The sequence below is a fragment of the Culex quinquefasciatus genome, chromosome 1 (assembly GCF_015732765.1).
Source record: "Culex quinquefasciatus strain JHB chromosome 1, VPISU_Cqui_1.0_pri_paternal, whole genome shotgun sequence".
NCBI classification, from domain to species: domain Eukaryota; kingdom Metazoa; phylum Arthropoda; class Insecta; order Diptera; family Culicidae; genus Culex; species Culex quinquefasciatus.
Genome location: NC_051861.1, coordinates 131,999,356 through 132,022,574, shown reverse-complemented (window position 1 = coordinate 132,022,574; position 23,219 = coordinate 131,999,356). Strand labels below are relative to the sequence as shown.

The 23,219-nt window shown below is 34.0% G+C and overlaps 1 protein-coding gene across 2 annotated transcripts in view; it reads left to right on the top strand.

Annotated features, from left to right (window-relative positions):
• The window catches only part of LOC6045741, a 57,762-nt gene that overhangs the window by 3,165 nt on the left and 31,378 nt on the right, over nucleotides 1–23,219 (top strand). For both annotated transcript variants that reach the window (XM_038252048.1, XM_038252052.1), the window contains exon 2: nucleotides 5,536–6,205. The gene's annotated coding sequence lies outside the window, so the exon portion shown is untranslated. The remainder of the gene's footprint in view (nucleotides 1–5,535; nucleotides 6,206–23,219) is intronic.

The window sequence follows — 23,219 nt, the reverse complement described above, 5'->3', positions numbered from 1 at the left end:
ACAATTGACACAATTGACAAAATTGTCAAAATTGTCAAAATTGTCAAAATTGTCAAAATTGTCAAAATTGTCAAAATTGTCAAAATTGTCAAAATTGTCAAAATTGTCAAAATTGTCAAAATTGTCAAAATTGTCAAAATTGTCAAAATTGTCAAAATTGTCAAAATTGTCAAAATTGTCAAAATTGTCAAAATTGTCAAAATTGTCAAAATTGTCAAAATTGTCAAAATTGTCAAAATTGTCAAAATTGTCAAAATTGTCAAAATTGTCAAAATTGTCAAAATTGTCAAAATTGTCAAAATTGTCAAAATTGTCAAAATTGTCAAAATTGTCAAAATTGTCAAAATTGTCAAAATTGTCAAAATTGTCAAAATTGTCATAATTGTCATAATTGTCAAAATTGTCAAAATTGTCAAAATTGTCAAAATTGACAAAATTGACAAAATTGACAAAATTGTCAAAATTTTTCAAAATTGTCAAAATTGTCAAAATTTTTAAAATTGTCAAAATCGTCATAAAATTCAAAATATTCAAAATTGTCAAAATTTTCAAAATCGTCATAAAATTCAAAATATTCAAAATGGTCAAAATTGTCACAATTGTCACAATTTGACTATTAAAAAAAGGGATTTTTAAAATTTCAACTCACAATTATTATTAGAGTTAACAAAAATAAACCTTTTCTACTGACATAAATGCATTCAAATCGTCATTTATGAAAAATGTATCTTTTTACAGGATATAATCCCCATTTTAGTTCAAATCATTTAAGATTTTCTTACATTTTCTCCTTTTTTTAAATAGTGTTTTCAGGTTCTCAGAAACTTTTGTTGAAATTATTGATATTTTTATGATTTTTTATCATTGAAATCAAATTAGTGAAATGATCATCAATTTGAACCTAATTGGGTTCTTAACTGCCCAGAAATGTGTATTTCTAGTTTTTTTAAAGTTTCAATAAACTATTTTTTTTTGATTTTTGGGTGTTTTTGAAACTGCTTTGAGTCAGAGGCAGGGTTGTTAAAATATCAAAATATCAGCTCTCAGCAACTACAATTATCTCGCCTGAATATTCATGCCTCAAATACAAGTGCTCTTCTCTCTTCATTGAAACTCTCAGCGCCGAACATAGCCGAACACGTTTTCGTGTTTACCCACTCGCGATTGACATTTTCCTTTTCTCTCTCATTCTCGCTTCCACGAACATCCTACCGCAACAGCGTTTAACCACAAAAGCCGCCACAAAACCAATTTTGCAAACGCAGTTTGAAGGGGCGTCATGCGTGGTCGGCTCCTAATCGCCATCTCGCGTTCTCTCATTGCAGTTTTCGGAGAGATTGAGAGACTCAGCGGTGAGAGCGCATAGTCGAGGAAAAGGGAAGGAGTGATAGAGAGAGAATGGTATCGCTGGGAATCACGAGACACAAGAAGAGATCTCACAAGCTATAGTGACGGCCGCTATACTCTCGGATATTTTTGGTGCAGAGATAATCTATTGATAGCTTTTATATCACTCTTTTGCAACACTGGTCAGAGGTATTTAATAACACCCAAAAGCAAAAAAAAGTTTTGTTTATTGGACATTATATAAACACATAATATAAAATTGTATGCAATGCGCAGTGTTGTAAATGAGTGATAGAAAAAACTATCATTTGATGATTCTTGCACCAAAATATCAAAAGTTATTGCGACGTCACTATAGCTTGTGAGTTCTCTCTTTCTCGTGATTGAATGCATAAGTATTCTCTTTCAATAACTCCTTCTCTTTTCCTCGTTCACTAACACTCGCCGAAGATTCTTTTGTTTTCTCAGAAAAGAAGTCAATTGTGGATGGCATATTGGAGAAATTTTAATTTTGATCAAGCTAGTTTGACATGGAAATGCAAAGATTTTTTTTATTCTAGGGTTTAATTTGGAATTAACGTAGATTCAAAAGTCGACTTTAATTTCTCGTTTTCGATTTGGGGTGATCCTACAGCTATTTCCACTTCGACTAAATAGGCGAAAATAAATATTCTTCATCACATGTCTATTGTTTTCTCAACAAAACGTCTCTGAATAAATTTGAAAAAATATTTTGCTTGGATGATAAAAAATGACCAAAAGTGAGTTCAACCTGCTGAAAAATAGCCAACTTTTTTTTCTCCATTTCCAAGCAAGGCAAAGTGCCCATTTGCTCGCCGTCTTGACATTTCGCCGCCAACTTCGATCATCATCGTCGTCGTCGGCGGCGATGTCATGATGAAGCTTTTGCTTTATGGTCCGTCTCCCATAACATGTGCGCTAGCTGTCAGATATGTGTATTATAAATAATTATTAATTGTGGGAAGCTGCAACAGCAGCCATCGCAGCAAGCCATGAGGGATGGGGTGTGCATCTGCATTTGAGTGGTTCGTTGTGTTGTTGTTGTTGTCGGAAAATGGGTGGAAAAAAATTCGACGGTTGGGGGTGGGTGGTGCCGGGGGGCGAGTCAAAGCAGGCGTTGAGTGGCTGCTGAGAGTTGTTTTTCTACTACGACTACTACTACTAGTACTGCAAAGGGAGGTAGAGCAGCTTTTGGGTGGCATTAATATATGAGCTTGCTGGGGGAGATGCATTTTTTTCAGCAAAGTATGTTGAGTTTGTTGAGGTATGACTGATTTTCTGAAAACTTTTTAAACTGAAACAATCTTACTCAAACTCAAAAATAAATAATAGTGTGATGAGAACACCTTCCAGCTTCAAAATACCTTGAAATTTCGTGCAATGAGATGCGATGTTTCGCAGGGAGCCATTTTTTCGCGAACATAAGCATTATAGAGAAGCACTTGTGGTTATTTGTTGCTGAAAAGGGGGTAGGTGACGCGCGCGGAGAAGAGAGGATGATGTTATGAAATAGTACCCATAACTAAATAAAATAACATCGAACCAACGCCGTTGCAGCAGGCTGTGGAGTAGGCAAAGTCGTGAGGGAGGGATGTTTTTTCGGTCAACAAAACAACCTGCGCTGTCGAACATAGTGGGCCATGTGTCCCATTGACTGCATCACCCACAGCCTACTTTGCTGCTGCTGCTGGTGTCGAGTGTGTTTGATTATGTTTTGCTGGGCGGTGTTATTGTTAATTTGTTGTGGTTGAAATTGCTCCAATGTTTTTGGTTTTTATTTCTTAACACGGAAAGGGGATTTATTGCAAAAGCTGCAAAATATTTTAGATTTGAAAAATTTTACCAACTCAAAAAAGAAAATACAAATATGCAAAAACACAAAATTTACAATAAAATACGAAAATGACAAAATTGTCAAAATGGTCAAAATTGTCAAAATGGTCAAAATTGTCAAAATTGACAAAATTGTCAAAATTTTCAAAATTGTCAAAATTTTCAAAATTTTCAAAATTTTCAAAATTTTCAAAATTGTCAAATTGACAAAATTGACAAAATTGACAAAATTGACAAAATTGACAAAATTGACAAAGTTGACAAAATTGACAAAATTGACACAATTGACACAATCAATTTTGACAATTTTGACAAAATTGACAAAATTGACACAATCAATTTTGACAATTTTGACAAAATTGACAAAATTGACAAAATTGTCAAAATTGTCAAAATTGACAAAATTGACAAAATTGACAAAATTGACAAAATTGACAAAATTGACAAAATTGGAGAAAATTGGAGAAAATTGACAAAATTGACACAATTAACAAAATTGACACAATTGACACAATCAATTTTGACAATTTTGACAATTTTGACAATTTTGACAATTTTGACAATTTTGACAATTTTGACAATTTTGACAATTTTGACAATTTTGACAATTTTGACAATTTTGACAATTTTGACAATTTTGACAATTTTGACAATTTTGACAATTTTGACAATTTTGACAATTTTGACAATTTTGACAATTTTACAATTTTACAATTTTGACAATTTTGACAATTTTGACAATTTTGACAATTTTGACAATTTTGACAATTTTGACAATTTTGACAATTTTGACAATTTTGACAATTTTGACAATTTTGACAATTTTGACAATTTCACAATTTTACAATTTTGACAATTTTGACAATTTTGACAATTTTGACAATTTTGACAATTTTGACAATTTTGACAATTTTGACAATTTTACAATTTTGACAATTTTGACAATTTTGACAATTTTGACAATTTTGACAATTTTGACAATTTTACAATTTTGACAATTTTGACAATTTTGACAATTTTGAATATTTTGACAATTTTGACAATTTTGACAATTTTGACAATTTTGACAATTTTGACAATTTTGACAATTTTGAATATTTTGAATATTTTGACAATTTTGACAATTTTGACAATTTTGACAATTTTGACAATTTTGACAATTTTGACAATTTTGACAATTTTGACAATTTTGACAATTTTGACAATTTTGACAATTTTGACAATTTTGACAATTTTGACAATTTTGACAATTTTGACAATTTTGACAATTTTGACAATTTTGACAATTTTGACAATTTTGACAATTTTGATAATTTTGACAATTTTGACAATTTTGACAATTTTGACAATTTTGACAATTTTGACAATTTTGACAATTTTGACAATTTTGACAATTTCACAATTTTGACAATTTTGACAATTTTGACAATTTTGACAATTTTGACCATTTTGACAATTTTGACAATTTTGACAATTTTGACAATTTTGACAATTTTGACAATTTTGACAATTTTGACAATTTTGAATATTTTGAATATTTTGACAATTTTGACAATTTTGACAATTTTGACAATTTTGACAATTTTGACAATTTTGACAATTTCGACAATTTTGACAATTTTGACAATTTTGACAGTTTTGACAGTTTTGACAATTTTGACAATTTTGACAATTTTGACAATTTTGACAATTTTGACAATTTTGACAATTTTGACAATTTTGACAATTTTGAATATTTTGAATATTTTGACAATTTTGACAATTTTGACAATTTTGACAATTTTGACAATTTTGACAATTTTGACAATTTTGACAATTTTGACAATTTTGACAATTTTGACAATTTTGACAATTTTGACAATTTTGACAATTTTGACAATTTTGACAATTTTGACAATTTTGACAATTTTGACAATTTTGACAATTTTGACAATTTTGACAATTTTGACAATTTTGACAATTTTGTCAATTTTGACAATTTTGACAATTTTGACAATTTTGACAATTTTGACAATTTTGACAATTTTGACAATTTTGACAATTTTGACAATTTTAACAATTTTGACAATTTTGACAATTTTGACAATTTTGACAATTTTGACAATTTTGACAATTTTGACAAATTTGACAAATTTTGACAGTTACAAAATTACAATTAGAAAAATTACAAAAAAAATCTAAAAAGCTAGCTTATTTGAACCGTATTTTTTAAATGAATATTTGCCGTGTGTATGCCTCTAATGTCGCAGCCTACTTCGATTTGACAACACTTTAATTTTCCTCTTGACCGACCAAAAACACAACTAATTCAATCCCATTTTTTCCCATCCACAGCCGAACTGTTTTCAACAGAGTTTGCGAGCAACAAAAAAACATGTTTTCTGGTGCAAACTATTGCCAGCCGTGGCGTCATCGACGTCATCACCGTCGCCTACTGTGACGAGGAATTTGGGCCTGCAACCGTGTCGGATTTGTTCACGAATTTTAATAACTCTGCGCGAAATATTGAAGAGGAGATGGGCTAGGATGTGTAAGAGCACTGTTTGCTAAAATTGATAAAAAGTGAAGTGGTCAGACAGGCGGAAAAAAATTAAGCAATTAGGTGCTTTCAGGAAGACCTTCTCCTCCCACTCGCCGCGCGTGAGGGTTAAATTTTGCGAAACAAAAGAAGAAGTGGATAAATACGTGCCAGTTGAAGTGCTCTGGCAGCGCAAAATTGAAAGAGTTAAGGAGTACGGGAACGGAAGAATAGCAGAGTGCGCGGGGACACGGTTCAAGAATCTTTAATGGATTTGTTGGCTTTGGTGCGGAGAGAACAATAACGCGCTGCGCAACAGGAAGAGAGGCCAGGCCAGCATCCAAGCAAGCGTCGTCAGTTCAGTTCAGTGGACTCTGCCCCAGCAAAACACCGGAATCTCATAGACTGCTACGATCGCGCTTCTTCCCACGTCGTCGGTCGTTCATCATCAACTGCGGGATCGCGCAGCAACCTTCGCTGAAAAGTGTAAGTTCATTTTTGCTGGCCCTTTTTCTTTTCTTTTCTTTATATTGGGTTCGGATCGTTTATTCTTATTAGAGTGGTCTTCCCCCACCTCTTCATTTTATAGATGTGAGGTGAAGTCCGTAATGGGCTATCTCCGTTCGGGCTCACAGTTCAGCTCCATTCTCTCGCTCTTCATTCATGTTAGCTGTTCTCGGTGGCTTTTGCCGCTTTTCTTCCACGTCTTGTCTTTTACCTCTTTTGCCATTCATCCAGGCCAGCAGCTGTTCTTTCCTTTCGTAGCCAGCCGCCACATATGAGTGGCTTTCTGGTCCGTGTTTCAGAACTTGTTTGTGGTGTGCGCTCGTAACAGTTACAACCTGATTTTGTTAAAACTTGAAATGGGGAAGCACCACCAAAGTATGCCATGCCATGCGTTGATGACCCGTTGCCAGGGTGAAAATTGCTGATGAAGCGAGTGCACTGGATTTGCGTTTTGTGTTTTGACTCAAAGTAGGCTGCGCTTTGAGGTTCGTTGCTTGAGCAGTGCACTTCGTTTAAGTCTGTCACTTGAATACAGTGGACTCTCTGGTTGTCGATCTTCTCGATATCAGTATTGCTCGAGCTGTCTTTACATTGTTCAGTCCCTTCAAATAGATTGCTTTGATTTTTCGTCCTATAATTTGATAACTCCCGCTCTCGATGGTCCCTTCAATATCGACAACGAGAGAGTCTCCTGTATCAAATTATTTATTTAGTTCTCAATGTCAATCAATCATATCAATGCAGTTTTCGCTCGAGGCACAATCTCGTAAATATTTATAAACATTGTTACAATTTTCTTAATTTCTCTTTTTATCAATTAACTTTTTTTTAAAATCTTTCTCAAAAGAGTTACAGTAAACAATATTTTGAAAAAATATCTTTTATTTGTTCTTTTATTTTTTATAGGGGGCAGCATGTAATTCCATCGTGGCTCTAATGTTGGCATATCAGTACTGTGACGATCAATTACAGCTCATAAAAAGCATTTTAAACTGAAATCAGGTGATAACTTATGACTTCATAGCTTGATGAGAAGAACTTAAAGCTATCCCATTAGAAATGAGAAAACATGGGGATACCGTGGGGAGTGGAGCATTAACATTTCCCGTCTTCTGATTCTCCTATCTTTGTCCCTTCACCCAGAACTGGACATCGGCATACGAGAGGATAAAGAGCACGATTCGGTAGTAAAATGGTACTGTGGGCGGACTGAGAAGATAAATCCCGAAACTACCGAGAGTACTTTACTCATGGGTTCATCTTCAAAAAAAGTTCATCTATCAAAAAAAAGTACCGGTACCGAGACTCGAACCCAAGACCTTCGGCATATTAAACCGTGCCTTTGCCGTAAGGGCCACCATGGTTCGGTGACTAAGTGGAGGTCATTTGTCCATATAAGCCACTCAATGGAATGAACTGTTCCAATAAACGAATGAACACGCGAGAGGACTATACTCTCGCAAAATAGCACTTTCCTCACGTTTCTTTTCTTGAGGACTATCCCCTCGTTCTTTAACTTTGGGTGTGGTGTGCGGTGGAGATTTTGAGAATCTGTTCAGGTTGAGTTGGTTCTACAATTATCAATTATTCAACTTGAACTCGGTAAATCATCGCATAAACATGACAAAATCCAGTATGCAATCCGCTAAAATCATCGTTTCCAAGCGAAGTGGCAAACCGTAGCTCAAGACATATACTTAAAGGAAGGTAAGGGACCATCCATAAACCACGTGGACAATTAGGGGGTGTAAGCGATTGTCCACGCTCCATACAAAAAGAACAATTGTCCACGAAGGGGGTTGAGATTCCAAAAAGTGTCCACGTGGTTTATGGATGGTCCCTAAAGTGGGTTTCCCAACAGCCGTAAAAATAAAAATAGCATGAAAAGTGGATTTTATGTGAAGATTTTCATAAAAGTGGAAAATCTAGCACTTTATTGAAAAATTTAACCGGATTTTTAGTAAAGTTGTTAAGCATGCAAAACTGAATCCAAAAATGCTCTTGAAACGAACATATTTTTTTTCCAAACAAATAAAATAACTAAAAGCGTTTTTAGGTCTCGATTGTCATGCTGGCGTTTATACTCTTCACATCGTTCTGATGGCCGAGCGGGCAAAAGCGCCAGTCCTCTTTGTGAGTGCTGCTGCTGGAATTGAATGAATCCCATCAGTTGGCACTTTTTTGTGTGTGAGCAATTCCAGCTCAAATCTAGAATTTTTCTGGTACTTTTGTACCCGACCCTCTCCGATTTCAATGAAACTTTGTAGACATGTTATCCTAGACCTATATAAGCCATTTTTGTGTATACGGAGCCAATAGTTTTTGAAAACAGCATTTGAGAAGGGTGTAAGGTATTTAAATATTTTTGTATTTTGCAATTTAAAAATTACTGTATCTCGAAGCAGTTGCGTCGTATCAAAAAGTGGTCAAAGACAAACTTGTAGGAAATTGGACGAGCTTTCTGAAAAAAATATCTTTGACAGGAATGTAAAAAAAATGTGTATTTATTTTTTAAATGTAACTTTATTAATGTGCACAGCAAAAGATACAGTTTTATACACGAGCAATTCCAGCTCAAATCAGGATTTTTTCTGGTACTTTTGTACCCGACCCTCTCCGATTTCAATGAAACTTTGTAGACATGTTATCCTAGACCTATATAAGCCATTTTTGTGTATATGAAGCCAATAGTTCTCGAAAGGTAAGGTTTTTAAATATTTTTGTATTTTGCAATTTAAAAATTACTGTATCTCGAAGCAGTTGCGTCGTATCAAAAAGTGGTCAAAGACAAACTTGTAGGAAATTAGACGAACTTTCTGAAAAAAATACACTGAAACAAAAATACACGCCACTTATACGAGATTTTTTGATTTTTAAGTCTAAAACTTAAATTTAAAGGTGATGTCACGATTTTTTTTCGTTCAAATTTTTTGAGGAAATAGCCCAAGATTTTACCAAAAGACTGACGAAAAATGCTGGATGGTATGTCTCTCCTAAAAAAATACAAATATCATTTACTAAAACTGTTTTTTTTTGAAAAGTGGTCTAAACGTCGAAATTTTCAAAAAACCGGTATTGGGAATTGATTCCCCAGACTAAAAAAGCTCTTACATCCAATTGAAATGCTGTCAAAGACAAACTTATGGGAAATTGGACGAGCTTTCCGGTAAAATATTTAGCAGACTAAAAAACCAAGTCTGTCATATAGAAATTGTCAAAAACCACAAAAAAAGCATTTTTTTCAATATTTTTATTTTTAACCCCGCTGTATCTTCCCAAGAATTGGACATAGGACAATGGTCAATATGGAGACTTTTATGTAAAATTGTCTGGGGAATCGATTCCCACTACCGGTTTTTGAAAATTTCGACGTTTAGACCACTTTAAAAAAAAAACAGTTTTAGTAAATGATTTTTGTCTTTTTTAAGAAGAGACATACCATCCAGCATTTTTCGTCAGTCTTTTGGTAACATCTTGGGCTACTTCCTCAAAAATTTTGAACGAAAAAAAAACGTGACATCACCTTTAAATTTAAGTTTTAGACTTAAAAATCAAAAAATCTCGTATAAGTGGCGTGTATTTTTGTTTTAGTGTATTTTTTTCAGAAAGTTCGTCTAATTTCCTACAAGTTTGTCTTTGACCACTTTTTGATACGACGCAACTGCTTCGAGATACAGTAATTTTTAAATTGCAAAATACAAAAATATTTAAATACCTTACCTTTCGAGAACTATTGGCTTCATATACACAAAAATGGCTTATATAGGTCTAGGATAACATGTCTACAAAGTTTCATTGAAATCGGAGAGGGTCGGGTACAAAAGTACCAGAAAAAATCCTGATTTGAGCTGGAATTGCTCGTGTATAAAACTGTATCTTTTGCTGTGCACATTAATAAAGTTACATTTAAAAAATAAATACACATTTTTTTTACATTCCTGTCAAAGATACTGTTTCAGAAAAAAATCATTGATTATTTTAAAATATGTTTGCAAATGCCTGTTTTCTATTTTTACAATAGAATACTAATAAAATATTTACTAATTGAACATCTTTACGGCTAACTTAACGCAGTAGGCCTGGCTGCTTTTGCAAGCAAGTCTCTATCAAAATTATGCAACTTTTTTTCGAAACAACAATTTGGATGGAAGCCGGGACCATGGTGTAGGGGTAAGCGTGGTTGCCTCTCACCCAGTCGGCCTGGGTTTGATCCCAGAAGTTCCCGGTGGCAAATTTTGAGACGAAATTTGTCTGATCACGCCTTCCGTCGGACAGGGAAGTAAATGTTGGCCCCGTTCTAACCTAGTGGTTAGGTCGTTAGCTCAGTCCAGGCAGGCAGACACCTAGTTTCGAGTAGGAATCTCGCAATCGAGAACGCCAAGGCATTGCTGTAGAGCGAATAATTTGATTTGAATTTGGATGGAAATATGACTGAATTATTGGTTTCTCATCGTTTATTGATTTAGAAGCTTGAGTTTGCAATGTTTATTTAACAATCGCAAAGAAAAACGCACTAGTTTGTATTTTAGAATTTTATACTTTGTGGTGACATAAAAAAAATAGCTTGATTTTTTTTTATGATTTCGACCAAATTGGTTAACGTTCAATATAACATGCAAAATTTGGTAAAAATAAAGGTAAAGGGAAAAAATAAAGGCAAGGGAAAAAGTTTAAAAATTGAAGTATGGAGTACAAAAAAAACTGAACAACTTTGTCGCAAACTGCAAATCAATTCGAGATTATCCTGAAAAGTAATTAAAGAAAACTACGAAATTTTAGGGTGGTTCTTAAAAGTAAGACTTTTGTAAAAATGTGATTTTGAGCTTGTTAAGCTAATGTTGATTTCTCAGGGTTTCCTCGATGTGCAATGATCTGCATTTTAACATAAAATTTCATCGATTTTTCTATTCCGAAACCTTGCATCAGATTTCCCAACAAAGTACACATTTTTCCGTTTCAACGCCCTTTTGCAAAGTTGGCAAAAAAAATCCACAAACATATCGCAAAACAGCCGCCATTCAGCTGGGCTGCTTTGATCAACCCGTAACCGGCTAATCGATTGTGGAAACATTCTTATTCCGCGCAAGCAACAACAACAACAAAATCGAAGCATGCTTTGCCTATACCTACTAGTGAGCGCATGCTTCGATCTTTGATGCACGGTTAAGGTGCAAGGGCTTGGCTCAAGCATATTCGTTCAACCTTCGATTGCAGACGGATTTTCTAAGCTTTCATATTGTCTAATCGCGGAAAAAAATTCTTTGAAGGCACTATTGAAGTTTAAAACGTTTCGAAAGGGCTGATACGCGGAACGTGGAAAATCGCTTACGTATTTTGCTCGAACAAAAAAAGAAGTTATAAATTGAAAGGAACACCGAGAAATATGCTCTGTAAAGAATAAGTAAGAGAGAAACCCGACGAGGATGATGATGATGTTTACTCACCCGGAAACGCGATTACCATTCCCTCGTTCGCCCTTTTTTTTCCTTTTTTCATGTTTAAGCCCCAGACTGGTTGAAAACGAGCAGCATAACGTCCATCCACCGCCACGCAGAAATTAAGTCTAATCCAGTCGAACCGTGTGACGAAGGGTCTCGTTTTCGTTACATAACCTCAAAGTAGCGGTGGCACGAATTTTGTTTTTTAACCAAGGTCGACACGGCGCGGGTGCATAAATTTTCCACGTGATGTAATAAATTCGCGTTCCAGGGCGAGAGAAAACAGAAGAAAAAAAATTCGACCGATTCCCATCTGTTGTTGTAACGGCGACCATTTTTCATGACGCGACGCGAGAACCTTTTTCCCTCATCATGGCATGCCATGCCTGCCATTCGTCGTGACTTTGGCACGAAATGTCATGTAAACAATTATAATCTGTCCGCCGCAGCAGCAGCAGCAGGCCACGCCATCTAGAATGATTGAAATTCAATTGTTTTGGCTGCAAGCAGCATGGCATGCCGCGATAGCGATCCCCGAATTCTAATTTCCACGAACATGAGGTCTGCCATTTTTTTTTTTGGGAAGCCTGATTTGGCACCAGATTAGATTCGTTTCCACCTGAGACAGATCACCAGGGAGTCACGCGAAAGCGGAGTTTTGCGCGGACGTGAGCATGACAATCGCTTAGTTTGGTGCAAATTTCCTTTGTTTTTGCTCTCCAGACACATCGCGTGTAATCATTATGGCATTTTTGCTTGCTAAAAATCCGGATGTTTTGCGCGGAAACGCGGGCTGGCTGGCTGTCGTGTGACGTGACGCGTTGCTAAGCACGGCAAGGAAATTATTCAATTGCATGTTTTGGGGTTGACTTGTTGTTGGGGAAAGAATTGGAGCTGTTGCCAGGCTTTGGAGTGGACAGAAACACAATGTTATTCTTTTCAAGTGGGAGAATCTAGCCAACTTGGATGGGAGTTGGTTTGATTTGGCACCATTCAAAATGTTTTTAAATATTTGTACTGTTACAATTGTGGACATGTCATCAAAACTAACGAAATGTCATGAAAATTAAGAATTTGCTGCTTAGTGCACAAAACAGTAGACATGGTTGCTAGCTCTTTAATATTTTACCACACTTCAAATATAGTACAAATTCTAGAAAAATCTAGGATGACAGAGATTTCACAAATTTCAGGAAAAGACTAGATAAACCAGGAGTTGTAAAAAATGTTTAATGAATAATTTAAAAAAAATCACCTTATAGCTTTTTTAAGTATTGTTTTTAAGTCGCAATTTTTCAATTTTAAAAATGGTGCCCATGCTCGCACATTCCCAAAAAAAAATTTTTTTATAGCTAAAAAAATCCTGATTTTGTCAGTGTTGCTCAATCAGCCCACGTTTTTTGATCACTGATATCTCGGGATTTAATGGTTAGATTTTCACTGAAAATTTTGCTAAATTTTCTGCTCTTTTAAATATGTTTTATCGAATGTTATAGTCACGAATTGATTTTTGACATATTTAAATTTATTTCCAAATTTAAAAATATAGTCAATTTTTTTAAATTTGAAAATAAATTTGAAATAAAGAGCAGAACACATCTTAGCAACCAAAGCCCGCATCAAAAAGTTCAAAATCAGCACATTTTAGGGAATTTTCTCTGCTCTTTGAATTTTGAACTGAAACTACGACTTTTTTTAAAGTTACCCAAAAATGGCTAAAATGTGAAAACGGTGCACTTTATCAAAATTTCACTGAAGTGATTAAGTTTTTCGTTGAAAATCAATTTTTAGTTTCAAAAAATATTTTGAAAAATAAGCCAATTTTTTTGTCGTATCAATTTTGTTTGCTTTAGTCCTCATGCATACCATAGGGGCGCCGATTAGTCCAAAATGTTGGGGGGGCACGGTTGTTTTCCGAAATCGATAGGTAAAAGTGGCGATTAGATGTTATAGTTTCTTGTATATCACGAATTTTAATATTTTTATTACGATGTGATACGGATTTTTTCATCCGGAATCCATTTTTTTAGAAATAGATAATTTATTAAAACGTAATTGAGAATGTTAATTGGGGGTTTTTTTTTATATGTTCTGAAGGCGAATTCATTCGCATTAGCATATTTTCAGTTATTTTCTAGAAGTAACAGTCAATAATAAAAATAATCAGATATTTAGAAATCCAACAATACAAATATTCTAAAAATAAAAACAAAAGTAAAAAGCAAAAATTTAGAACTTCAGAAATTTAAGAATACAAATACAAATTAAAAAAACATCAATTTTTCAAATCTGCAATTTAGATAAAAATAACAGATACACCAAATTAAATATTCTAAAATAAAAAAAAATACAGATAATCCTCTTTTTATGCGGTGGCGTTACGGTTTTTGTTTCGTAGATTTCTCTTAAACCCTACAATATTTTTAAAAGCTTCAAAAAGCGTTTTGTAGATCTGAACAAAACTTAAAAAATGCTTTTAAAAGATTGCAAAAATGTTGCGTCGTTCCAGCGAAATTTACAAATTAGAAAAACGTAACACATCGCATAAAAAGAGGTTTCACTGTAGTATAAATAAATCTAGGGTTAATGGTTTGAAAATGTTAAGAAATCAAAAGCAGAAATTTAAACAATCAGAAAATTAGAAATAACAATAAAATTCAATGTTGAAAAAAATAGAAAATTTCAAAATTATGATACATCAATTGATTTTTTAAGAATTTAAGAATTTAAGAATTTAAGAATTTAAGAATTTAAGAATTTAAGAATTTAAGAATTTAAGAATTTAAGAATTTAAGAATTTAAGAATTTAAGAATTTAAGAATTTAAGAATTTAAGAATTTAAGAATTTAAGAATTTAAGAATTTAAGAATTTAAGAATTTAAGAATTTAAGAATTTAAGAATTTAAGAATTTAAGAATTTAAGAATTTAAGAATTTAAGAATTTAAGAATTTAAGAATTTAAGAATTTAAGAATTTAAGAATTTAAGAATTTAAGAATTTAAGAATTTAAGAATTTAAGAATTTAAGAATTTAAGAATTTAAGAATTTAAGAATTTAAGAATTTAAGAATTTAAGAATTTAAGAATTTAAGAATTTAAGAATTTAAGAATTTAAGAATTTAAGAATTTAAGAATTTAAGAATTTAAGAATTTAAGAATTTAAGAATTTAAGAATTTAAGAATTTAAGAATTTAAGAATTTAAGAATTTAAGAATTTAAGAATTTAAGAATTTAAGAATTTAAGAATTTAAGAATTTAAGAATTTAAGAATTTAAGAATTTAAGAATTTAAGAATTTAAGAATTTAAGAATTTAAGAATTTAAGAATTTAAGAATTTAAGAATTTAAGAATTTAAGAATTTAAGAATTTAAGAATTTAAGAATTTAAGAATTTAAGAATTTAAGAATTTAAGAATTTAAGAATTTAAGAATTTAAGAATTTAAGAATTTAAGAATTTAAGAATTTAAGAATTTAAGAATTTAAGAATTTAAGAATTTAAGAATTTAAGAATTTAAGAATTTAAGAATTTAAGAATTTAAGAATTTAAGAATTTAAGAATTTAAGAATTTAAGAATTTAAGAATTTAAGAATTTAAGAATTTAAGAATTTAATATTCTATTTTTAGTATTATGTTCTACTCCCTGATTTTTTATGCATATTTTTTGAGGTTGCAGGTTAAAATTTCTATAGCCTTTTTATTTTTTTTAAATCGATCATAAATAATTTATAATGTGGAATTGTCTCAGTAAAGCGGTGCGCTAGATTTCAAAAATTTACTTTTTTTGAAACAATTGTATTTTTCGGCTAAAATTGGTATAGAACGGTTAACGGTTAAGAAATGTATTTTAAATCTTTTCAAATCCTTTCCAAAATTACCCAAAAAATAATTGAATTTATCAGCATTTTTGTAAATGTAAAGCAATCAAGAAATGTTGCGTTTGAAAACTTGACGATTGTTTTCGCAAGAGTTTGCGTAAGCTTGATTGTAGATAAGCCCGAGCAGACGGTAATAACTTGGGAATAACATTTTTTGATATTTGAAAATACTAGGTCAATAACATTCTAAGTTATTTATAACATGATTTGTTATTCCCCGTTATGATTTTTTTGTTATTGGATCGTTATTGTAATAACAGACTAATAACATTTTTAGTTATTCTTCGAACAAATCTTTGTTATTAATTTTTGTTATTTTAACAACTAATCCGATCATCCCAATAACAGTTCGAGGTATTCTTCCATAACAAAAAATGTTATTCCAAAGTTGTCTTGGCTTTCCTCCAATGTCAGACCAATAACAAATTCTGTTATGATAACATTAACTGTTATTAAACCCTTATGCAAAAATGGATTTTTCAAGAAGATTCCATAACACTTTCTGCTATTTTAACAGTATTTGTTATTAAAATGACATGAATTTTGTTATTACCGTCTGCCCGGGAGGTGCTATGGAAAAAGTACATTGGTTTTGTTTTTGGAACAACATGCACAGATAGAAATCTTATGAGCAAATCCGTAAAATCGATGTTGACGACATCTCTCAAATCATATACCGATGCCTCTGTGCTCTTGTACTAAGCGTACTGATTTTCCTAGAGAGCACAGTGGTATAGATAAAACGTTGTCGATTTAGAAAAAAATGCATCTAAATCCAGAAAATTGCAAACGATTTTGTTCAAAAAATTTCAGCGATTTCGAAAACAACAAATGTTTTTGAGCTATTTTACGGATTCGCTTACAAGAATTCTATCGGTGTGTACAAACAATGTTCCATTTATTTTCAATTATTTCTGTTTTTTTTTATATTTGAAATAAAAATATCTTTTCTTCCAAAATTTCTGGGGGGGCACAATGTATGGGCTGCCCCCCCTGCCAAATTTTAGGGGGGGCAAAAAGTACAGTGCCCCCCCAGAGTCGGCGCCCCTGCATACCATCAAAGTTCCTTAAACAGATACAGAAAATAAAAAAAATGCTGTGCATCGGAATTAAAAAAATGAAATTATTTTTAAACGAACTTAAACAAAGTAAATATGATTTTAAACGCAGGAAAATGAATTTAAAAAGTATTTTTAGTTCAGTGAAGTTCTATTTCCATTACAATTTTTATTTTTTCGAGAAAATATTTGTTTGCCCCCCTTCTGAGATTTCAAAAAAAGTTTCCACGTGGTTTACGGATGGTCCGTTAGTCACAGTCAAAGAATTTATGTCACAGACATAACCGGAATGGCAAAGGACTACGTGATGTATATCTCCACTCCCATAACAGGGAAGTTCACGTCGGTTTTAGGAAGCGTAAATTTTATGGGTTCAACTTAAGCATTTAAACTGCTTATATTTGCATAAATGTCCCTTATGCAAAAACAGCAAGCTGAGAAACATAAGGCTTATGCTTATGAAACATATGCTTATTTAGCAAAAGAAACTGGATTTCCTGCAGATTTCTAGATCAATGTACTGTATATCAGGTTTTTTTCTGAAAGAGCACACTATTTTGAAACAAACTACATCAATAACTTAAATGAGGAATGATGCAAACACGGGCAGTAAATTTCTTAAAATTATTTCAAAATGGTTATCATGGTTTATTTAATAAGTTTTATTGAATATGAAAATGGTCTGGCAACCCAGTCGCGAGATACCATCACTCGAAACGGGTTTATTTTTTAGATCGCATATTGTACGCGCTTTGTTTTTGGTCAACTTCTGAGTTGAGTTCGTCAGTCAAAACAAAATCTATTCTAGAAATCAACTCGAAATTTGTTTGTCCAGTGCCAAATTATCCAAATTACCCCTTCAGCACGCTCAATTCCCACTTCATCGCGTCCGTCCATCTCCTCCTCGACTTCTAATTAATTAAGTGGCTTGCGAAAGAATCTCGCGGCTTGCTGAGATGGCATTGATCTAGCCTAGCCAACTCTCCAAGTCGTCAAGCGCGCGCGAAAGTGTCGAAATAATCCAAGATCACAACCAAAACAAAAGTTTTTTTTTCTTTCGTCTTGTTTTGGTCTGCTCCGCTTTTCCGAATTCTCATCGCAGTAGGCCGCGGGCCACTTTTGCCGCTGCTGACTCCACAATGTCACCAGCTAGAAGCAACGCGACCCCACCGGAGGTCCCCACCTTCTGGTCTGTTTTTATTGTGACTCTTTTTTTTTTTCTTCTGTGCGACATTTTTCCTTGTCGCCGCGGCAAAATATTTGCGTAACTCTGGTTTGTGCGCGCCACCGCCCCGAAAATAAAGTTAGAGAGACCCCCAAAAACCCGTTCCCAGACCCTCCTCTCCCCCGTGTCTTGTACACACTTCTAGAAGTGGTTGAAGAACAACAGCAGCAAAAAAGCTCCCCCCCAACTTGAACGGTGTTATGCTTTTCTCAGCTGCTTAATTTGCCCCGTTGTCTATGGCGGCTTCGACGACGACGACGTAATCAAAATTTTCTCACAACCAGTTCTTTTTTCACACTGAGCTGACTGGTCGTAGTAGGCGCTGCAGCTAAAGACGGAGGGCATTGACGGGCAGGGAGTTGGAAGTTGGTGCTGTTTTTTTTCCCAGCAGGCGGTGACTTTGCGGCGGCGGTGGTGTTGAGGGCGCTGTGCACCTTTAGTAGGCTAATACAGTTAACCTGGCGCAGGTAAAGGCAAAGGCTGCTGAGATCGAGCCGGGCCAGCTGTTCTGGTGGTGGTGGTGAGGCGTTCACCCTCCGCCAAAGTTTTGTCCGGAGTTTGCAGCTGATCCCAAACCGATGCGATGGATCAGTTGGGAGGATAACCCTTAAGTTAAAATAAATTGTTTTAAATATCTTTTTTGATTAAATAAAAACAAACTAAGGGATTTCGTATGTTTGGCAGGTTAAGGGGTTACATACAAGTAGAAAATTAATAAAAATCATATTACAGAAAATTGATTAAATCCACTCAAAATATGTGTTCCAATCACTCCTGAAACTTCCATGAAGATATTTCATGATTAAAGTAAGCAAAAGACGATTTATGTTTGCAATTTGCCATGCGCAAAGCGGACTGTCAAAAATTCTGAGCGTTTTTCTCGAAACACCGAATTGACTTACGGGTGCCACGATATCTCGAGATTGGATGGACCAAATTTGCTGAAATTTGGGATGAAGACTCTCAAGACATATTCCGTGTGCATGGCGAAGCCCAATTTTAAAATTGTGTTGAAAAAAAAAACAAAAATCTTAAACTGAAAATTTCTTAAATAACAACATAAAAATATTTTTAACTTTTCTTAAATAAACTTTTAGAAAATCGGCTTTCGTCATGCAAATAAGCCTAGTTTAACGAGACTTTTTGACGAGAACGAGAACGAGAAAAAATTTGAGCCGATTTGGTCAAAACTGTTAACTTTAAATAGCTGTATTTCGTCAATGATACAGCCAAATGTCGGAAAATTTATTTTATTAATAGTTGAAAATGCATATTTTGATGCCCGGAAAACAGATTAAAAAAATTGTTGTTTTTGCTCATACCAAACCTTGACATTTTTTTTGTCGATTTACATGAATGTAACCACTTAGGCCGATGCAAATATTTAAAAAAGTTTTTGTCCCTCGGCCCTGGCTGAGGTGAAGGGGGGGGGGGGGGGGGTCGTAAAAAATAAAAAAATATAAAAATTTAAATAACAAGCCATAGTTTTCACTTCACATTTAAATGAAAAAAGTGTTTTAAATGCATTTTTCACTAGTTCAGTTGTTTTGCAATCATTAGTTTTCAAAATATCTAAGATCCGACAAAAACAACAATTGTATCGAAAAAAAGATGCTGCATCAAAAATTTTCAAAAAATCTTATGATTTTTTAATAAACCCAAACATGCTAAAAATGATTTTAAACGCAGGGGAATGTATTTTAATTTGATTTCAGCTGGTTGCACGTGAATTTTCATTGAAATTTAGAAGATTATTGTAAAAATATTTTTTTGCTCCTGATTTTTCGGGCCAATTTTGAAGAGTGGGGGGTGGGGGGGGATTGACAAAAACTTTTAAGAATATTTGTACCACCCTTAAGCACTCGCTCCTAACTCCATCCAATTTGCTGATTTTCACTATTTAAACAACAAATTTTGCATAAGTTACTTATCAGTCGATTTCAGTTGAAAAAGCTATAAGTAAGCTGTAGTTGAATGGGATTTTAAGGGATCATCCACAAACCACGTGAACACTTTTTTGGAAACCTCGAACCCCCTCATGGACAATTTTCCATACAAAAAAATCTTTTTGTATGGAGCGTGGACAATCACCATACACCCCCTCCCCCCCTCAAGTGTCCACGTGGTTTATGGATGGTCCCTAATTGGTTTTATACACCCAACCGGCGGTCGCATGATTTTGATGCATGGCAGCATGAAAGTATATCAGAATCTGCATGAAAACTGTCCTCATGCATTTTCTGCGATATGGGGGTATGACATTTTTGCCCGTTACCGACAATTATCGACATTACCGACGGCAGATTGATTGTACTGCAGAAAAAAAACCTTAACAGAACGAGGATTGAACCATCAACTTCTAGGTTGCTGATCCGACACGCTACCACCGCGCCATGGACGCTTGATGAATGGTGAGGGACAGAGCGCGAACATAATGTTCTCTCTAGATTGTTGCTCGGGGACGCGCCAGCATTCTATGTGTTGGTGAGAACTGCAGATCGCTGACGTGTTTACACGCGGGCAAAAATGATCTATGGGCTTGCTGCAAAAAATGTAATAAAATATAACATTTTCTGCAGCAAATTCACTGTTGCAGATTTTGAGATATATTTTTCGTTTGGGTGTATAAAAAATATTTAAAATTTAAAATTTAAAATTATTTTTTTTTTCAATTAAAATTTAAAATATCTGCAATATTTTGTTTGGGACAAAAACTTAAAATATGATTAAAATATGATTGAAATATCATTAAAGAGTAGAAATTGAAATTAAAAGCCGGGGTTTTAACATTTGAATGAAAAGGTGTATTAAAATTAATTATACAAAGACATGTTCAGTTATTTTGCAATCATTAGTTTCCAAAACAACTAAGTATAGACAATTTTTAAATACTTTAATTTTTATAATTTACAATACAGGTAGAAAACGACGCGAAAACGTTAACAGATTCTCACTTCATCCGATTTTTTTAAAAGAAAATTTTGAAAGGCTCTACACTTAAAGTATTTTAAATATCAACCAACCCTTGGCCAAAATGATCGTACAGGCTCATTTTTGTCAAAATCCAAATGCACATAACTTTGCGGCAATGTTACCGATTTTGTTGGTTGGTGTAACGTCATGATTCGAAATCCAGACACTTAGTAGCATATCATTTTTGTTATAGCTGGCAAAAAATCATGTAATAAGTTGGAAATGTAGAAATATCATCAGGACGTAGTATAAACACTCAGTTTCAAGAAAATGCATGCAAAATATGTCTTTTCTAAAAAAATTTCATCAGCATTTGAAAATTAAAATGACTTGTTGTGCTTCGAATCCCGGACACTGATAAAAGCTGATTCGATATCCGGACACTTTTGCTTCGAATTCCGGACACTCGATTTTACTTATGAATTGCACAAATTTGGACTGAAATGTTAGTGAATGGCATTCTTTAGGTCTCAAATAAGCTGTTAACATTAAAACAATCGATAGTTTATATAAAAATTTGCTAGAATTTAAGGAAATCGAAACCATAAATTTCTGCTGTGCCTTCCCGGTGCTTCGAAAGCCTATGAAATATTTCAAGTGAAATGTTTCGCACTTTTGGTAAACCTAAAATTTTATTGTATTTAATTGTTTTGACATTAACTATAGCGTTCAAACAAACTTTAAATGAAAGTTGATGTTGGAATTCATCAAATAACACAGTTTTGACATTCATAATGCAAACTTATATCCAAATAATTGATAAAACAAGATGAAGTGTCCGGGTTTCGAAGCGTCCGGGAATTCGAATCATTACGTTATCCTTTAATCAGGTTATGAACGAAACAGAAAAAATGTAATGAACGAAATACACTCAACCCCAGGTGGTTGGTCACTTTCTCGTTTGACACTTTTTTAGTTGGTTGGTCAAAGTCAAACTAAAAAGTGACAAACTGTCACTTTTTACACGGCGCTCACGCACACTATCAAAACAAACGTTTGGTAGTGTGTGTGAACTCCGTGTAAAAGGGTTGTCAAACTAAAAAGTGACCCCGTTCGTTTGACAACAGTTGGTGTCAAACCAACGGGGTTTGAATGTAGTAAGCAAATGTTTTGAGCATGAGCATGAGCATGAGCATGGTTGACTGCCAATGAGCTGCTACTCCGTTATTGACAGATCAGCTGAAGTTAAAAAATGAATCAAAAATGATCAGTGGGAGCCAACCATCCGTTCACTGTTTAACCCCTGAAGACCCCGACTTTATTAGTCAATACCGGCGCCCTCCCAAGAAGCCTGCAGTTCAACAAAAGGGAGGAATGTTAGTCCGATAGTTGAAGTTGCAGACTCATCAAGCACATAGTTTTTCGCTATATACTTGTTGATACCGCTTGAGACCGTTGAATCCACAGCATCTCCTTCAAGCATCACATGATTATTTTTTTTTTGGTTAGTAGGATAAGGTATTGGCTTTTCGCTGCCTCCCGAGCTACGATGCTATGGGGAGGACTTTCATAACAAACCCGTCGGCGAGCCTTCCGAACAACGATGCTATGGGAAGGTCTTTCTAATTAGCACACCAAAACACTCGCGCTCAGGTATTTAAATACTGAAAAAATGTAATTTTTCATCACGATTACCCAGACGACATTGATGATATAGGAAGGACTTTTTTACAGTCATTTACAGTAATACTTGAACTTATTTTAATGCAACAATTCACACGACGTCGTGCCTCCCGATCAACGATGATGTAGGAAGGACTTGAGCAAGCCAATCAGGATGAAACACGAAATAAAATTCTCTTCTTTTCACACGCAATGCCACATAATTGACCGCGCGTCACCACCCAACAAATTGAACTGATTTTCTTCTGCTTGTGGGCAAGCCAACCAGGATGAAACACGAAATAAAATTCTTTTCTTTTCACACACAATGCCACATAATTGACCGCGCGTCACCACCCAACAAATTGAACTCTGAATGTAGTAAGCAAATGTTTTGTCCAAAAACACATCATACGCTCACTCAAACTTAATATTTGTGTTTCATTTGGCAGTGTTGCCGGTTATTTCAAAAATAAGATATCCATAAAAAAATATGAAAATGTAATTTCCGCTTGTTTTGGAAATTCTTTCAATTTAAACCGAGTATTTTTTTTCGTCTTTTTACGCACAATTTTATTAATATTTTTTTATACAATAGGACTTTTTTTTTAAATCCACAAAACCAAAATACATTTATGGGTAGTGCACACATTTTATTTCAATATGTTTTTTTTCGCAGTCTTCTAACAATGAGTTTTTGCCTTTCTTACTAAAGAAAGGTATAGGTTTTACTTTAAGCCAGGACGTCATTTCCAGCTTCGTAAACATGTCGATTCAGCATGAATTTTAAACCGAAAAATCGCTAAAAAATCACACTGCATC